This window comes from Choristoneura fumiferana, chromosome 5, assembly GCF_025370935.1.
Source record: "Choristoneura fumiferana chromosome 5, NRCan_CFum_1, whole genome shotgun sequence".
Taxonomy (NCBI): Eukaryota; Metazoa; Arthropoda; class Insecta; order Lepidoptera; family Tortricidae; genus Choristoneura; species Choristoneura fumiferana.
Genome location: NC_133476.1, coordinates 3,174,777 through 3,180,275, shown reverse-complemented (window position 1 = coordinate 3,180,275; position 5,499 = coordinate 3,174,777). Strand labels below are relative to the sequence as shown.

The 5,499-nt window shown below is 45.3% G+C and overlaps 1 pseudogene; it reads right to left on the bottom strand.

The window, feature by feature from the left end:
• Nucleotides 1-3,434: 3,434 nt before the first annotated feature.
• LOC141427665 (uncharacterized) lies at nt 3,435-4,979 on the bottom strand (annotated as a pseudogene).
• Nucleotides 4,980-5,499: the final 520 nt, after the last annotated feature.

The following is a 5,499-nucleotide window of genomic DNA, read 5'->3' as shown; positions in this document are numbered from 1 at the left end:
TAAACCATCACAGTTCCTTATAACTAAATAACTTAAAAGAACATGCTTAATAAAGAACACCGTGAACGCACGTTACACAGCGACTGGTCGGTTTGCAAAGCCGAACAGCTTCCGGAGCGCTAAGAAGTCGCGGATGCACTCTCTGAGTGTAACACAACGACAAGAGGCCATGGGCAGGGCACACCATACCGCACGACATACAAAAGGCCATGGGCTGGGCTCACCATACCACACGACAGACAAGAGGCCATGGGCTGGGCTCACCATACCACACGACAGACAAGAGGCCATGGGCTGGGCTCACCATACCACACGACGTCCTCGCTTACCCTCGAAGAAGGCAGAGCACGCTTCGGGAGTCCACTCGCCTCCCCACGGGACCATGTACTGCGCAGCAGCAAAGGTGGTCTTCCCGTATGATCCAGCCAGCAACTTCAGTTCGTAACGCCCATGTGGGAGCACGCGCGTCACTCGGTATGGACCGCGCATCCCATGATCAAGTTTGCCCGTTGACTGAGCGAACTTGATTACGAAGACCAGATCACCTTCCTGAAACACACGAGGAGGACATCGGTCCTGATTAACACGTGCATCCATAGCAGCCTGGTTTTGAGACAGCCGCTCGGCCGTCCTTTGTCGAGCAATTTCTCTTCTGGACTCACGGTTAGTTGCGACAGGCTCCAAGGCTACGTCTCGTACTAACACCCGTATCGCAGGTGTCGCGTTCTCATGGCCGACTAGTAAATTCAGTGCAGATGTCTGCGTGGTCTTTTGCTGTGTGAGGTTAAGAATTAGCTGCAAATGCCACAACTCGTCAGCCCATTCGTGTTTCTTGTGACTCGCCTCCAGTCGCAGCATGTTAAGAACGGTCCGCGCATAGCGTTCCACCTGGCCATTGGCGTGATGCATTCCAGCCGTGATGTAATGGAGTTCAACCCCCAAGACCTGCATCCATGACTTGAAACCAGCCGATTCGAACATACGACCTCTATCGGATACTATTAATCGCGGTGTACCAAATAAAGATATAAAAGTTTTACATACTCGTTTTAACTCGTCTAAATCTTGCCGTTTGATAGGTGTAAGTAGGCAATACTTAGTAAAAGCGTCGATTACTAGCATCACATGCTTGTAGCCTTGCGACACAGGCAAAGGGCCTAGAACATCCATATGGAGAGTATCAAATGGAACATCGGGTTTGGGCCAGGAGGTAATAGGTTGAAGAGGCGCGCGAGGAACTCTCTTATGTGCTAAACACGTTATACAATGACCTATGTACTTTTTCACAAAAGACCTAAGGCCAGGAAACCAAAAGTGTCTGAGTATGAGACCTATTGTTTTATCTGCGCCAATATGGCTGTGTTCGTCATGAAAAACTCTGAGCAAACTTAAACGTTGTCCTTTTGGAATGAAACAGAGCCACCGTGGCTCTTGTCCTACCTGACTATAACGATAATGAAGGACATCGTTTCGAACGCTGTAACGCGTGGGATCTAACTCTCCTTGCTCTAACGCCTGAATCATACTTTGGGTTTCCTCGTCTCCAGCTTGTGCAATTTGAGCCCAATTACGCGGCCTATCAATGTTATTAACCAAGTTGGTGGGATTTCGGCTTAAGAAATCCGCATGTGGCAACATGGCGCCCTTTCTATACGAGATAGTGAAATTGAAATCCTGCAAATAGACCCACCATCTTGCCACACGCGGTAACAAATCTCTTTTACTTTGGGTGGACTTCAAAGCATTACAATCAGTAACGACAACAAAATGCGACCCAACTAAATAATGCCTAAAGTGCCGCAATGCTTTTACCACAGCCAGGGTCTCGAGCTCGTATGAATGGTATTTCGACTCGGCGCCCTTAGTCACCTGGCTGTAGTAAGCAACGACACGTTTAGTGTTATCTGGATGAACCTGCAGCAGGACAGCACCGTAGCCCAGACTGCTGGCATCCGTATGCACCTCTGTAGGTAAGTTAGGGTCAAATATAGCCAGAACTGGTGCACTGGTCAAGCTCGAAATGATCTCCTGCCTAACACGTTCTTGGTCTACACCCCAATCAAACTGCGTATCTTTACGGGTTAGGCGAGCTATACACGCAGTTTTAGTTGAGTAGCTGGGAATATATTTACGAAAATACCCCGCAAGCCCCAGGAATTGTCGCACCTGTTTGACGTTTTGTGGGGGAGTAGAATTTACTAATGCCTGAACTTTACCCGGCGATGGACGAACTTCCCCATTAGATATCAGACGCCCCAAGTATTCAATTTCAGTGCACAAAAACGAACATTTTTTAAGATTTATTGAAAATCCCGCCTTGGTCAAGGTACAAAGTACCTCTCGCAAGGTTTTTAAACCTTCCTCAATAGTGTCCGATAATATTAAGCAATCGTCAATGTATACCAAAACCTTTCCAGCGTCTATAAATTCGCGTAATGTGGTACTTATAATTCTTTGGTATACTATAGGCGCGTTCGCCAAGCCGTAGGGCATTTTGAGATACTCAAAATGCCCCTCGGGCGTCACAAAACCAGTCAAAGGTACAGATTCGTCGTCTAATTTAATTTGATGGAACCCGGTAGCCATATCGAGGGTGGTAAAATACCTACACTTGCCTAAACGATCTATGTAGTCATCAATTAAAGGTAACGGGTACCTATCCTTTACCGTTATCTTGTTTAGCGCACGAAAATCTACACACATGCGGTCGGAGCCATCCTTCTTTTTTACCAATAACACAGGGCTAGAATAGGGGGACTCCGACTCGCGTATGATACCCTTCGACATAAGGTCCTGAACAATATCGCGCACCTTTAACTTTTCGCTGTGAGACATCTTATATGGGCGGTAATGAACAGGTACATCACTGCTGAGTTGAATGCGCATACACCCAGTATTAACCGTAGACGTTGCTGTACCGGAAATCATGTGTTCGGAATAGTCCCCCAACACTGCATGTAATTGAGCTAAGTCCTCACCGGTGAGGGTAGTTTTAATATCGGATTGCACACTCAACTCCGCAGCCGACACTAGTAACGAGTTTGAATCACGAACAATGCGTTGTGTATTTTTAGTTCGAATAAAAATAACGCCATCTCTGTTAAGTACATCCGTACCAATAATTACAGGAGCATTCATACATTCGCTCGGAACCACTAACAAATCCACTTGCAACGTGATACCCTCCAACTCGATATTTAACGTCACATACGAATCGATCTGAGTAACTGACTCACCTACCCCCTTTATTTTGACAATTAGTTGTTTTTCTAGTGCATGAGAAGTGATTCACGACAGAGGACGATATTAGTGAAACGCCAATTGCGCCACTATCGATCAAAATATCGACTGGTATGCCCTGAATCACTCCTACAACAATATCACTTCGCTTATGTAACGGGGCGGAGCAAAAGTTAACATTTTTACTGCTATTATTATTTGTGCGTTGTTGTTCGGTACGCTGTTTGGCAAAGCACGTTTTTATATCATGACCCGGCTTTTTACAATAAGAACAGACTGAACTATTTTTGTTGTTAGGCGTGTTTTGTCCCGGTAACGCGGCGGTACTAGTGGTAGGTTTTGGACGTTTAGGACAGGAAGTGAACCTGTGTCCCGGCTCGCCGCACGTGAAGCACTTAGATGCGGTTACTACCTTCCTAAAACCATGTGACTTATCTCGGTTAGAATTTTTATTAAAACCGAATGGACGGCTTGTACGATTATCTACAGCGGCATGTTTACAAGGTTTTACAAAGCTAGATAAGTAATTTACTAAATCAGATGGTTTTAGGTTAGCATTAGTTGCAGTTGCTTTCACCTGCGGGTCAGTAATACCTCTCAAAACGATTTCGGTAACTAAATCATCACTCAGACCTTTACTATGCGTAAACGCAACAATGATTTACGCGCGTACTCAGCGTAAGTTTGATATTTGTCACAGTTAGTGGAAAGAACTTCAAACAAGATACCAGCTGAATCAATTTTTTTCACACACAAAGGCTTAAAATCAGTTTTAAAATTAGTCCACGTCCGGTCATTTGAAACCCACTCGCTTAGCCAGGATTTAGCATCGCCTTTCAAGCAGTTGCCTATGCGTGAGAGACATTCGCGATCGTCCCATCTATTAGCGAGTTTGGCCCTATCAACTTCGTCGAACCACGAGTCTACATCGTGAATGCTGGGGTCAAAGTTAGAAACGTAATAATGACTAGTACCGACCGATTTTAACGACTGTAATGCCTCCACGATTCTATCCGTAGCCGGTGCACTGGAAGCGGGTTCGATAGAAGTTGAAGCATGCGAGCGCCTTTCCAACGCCTCCAAACGCGTTAAGACTGTATTCCAGGACTCGCGGTTACTTTGTACTGGCGGCGGTTGGGAAGGCGTGCGCACTGAACGTCTGTCACGGTGGTGACCATAAGAAGTTACGTGACGGCTTGAACACTCATTATTCATCTCGTTATCACGGGAATGTCGTTCTCGTGTAACAGAGCGACGGCTACGCAAACGATTTGAACGCGGTGAGGGCGTACGCGAGTAGCTGCGTGAGCATCGCCCTCGGGACCGCCGGTCTCTCGAACGACGGTGCCGATGACGAGGCGAGTAACCACGGGAGTGACTCCGCAAACGCCGCGAACGATCGCGCGAACGGCTACACACACGCCTACCGCGTGAACGTCGGCCACGTGAATTATCACGCAAACGTCTATCACGATCACGAGAATCAGGGGAGCGTCGATTACGGGAACGCGAACGACTTTCCCTATCCATCTTACAGTTTTTAACACAATTAAAACACAAAGAAAACACGATAGGACAAAGATTTACACAAAGGAAATAAAAATAGACACGTAAACAGAAATTACCCTCAGTTTTAAGAATGTGGTGGAAAATCAAATAAAAATTGCGGAAAACGGAAAAATCGAAAAAGCAGTGAAATTTTGAAAATGAGAAAAGTGGGAATGGAAATCCTTTATCCCACTTCTGATTTTAGGAATCAGAAGCAGGTTTGGTTTTTTAAAAAACAATTTAATTTTACCTAACACACAATTTATCCACGGAAAGAACACAGAATTATAAAGAGCAAAAGAACACACAAAATATCACATAAAATGAAAGGATAGCACCTGGTTTGAGGAGAAGCGTCTTGCAGCACGGGTGACGGCAAAGTGAGCCCGAGGCCCCCCTCCACACTGCTTATATACCGTCAACCGCCCTGCTCCCTACTCTAACCCTAACTGACAGCTAACAATACATATACATATGACAGCAAACATATTGATAATTAACATATTAGGGTCTTTAATAACCACCCTTAGTAATAAGCGATCTCTTCCAGCTAACCTAAGAAAAGACAATTAACAAAAGACAGGCAAACAATTAAGATTACGTGCGGTTAAAACTTTTCTCTTCCCTTCTCAACTCTTCTTTCTTTCTTTCAAAAATTCAGTATTACCAGTACAGTAATGTACCATACAGTTTTATTGACATCCCTGAGTG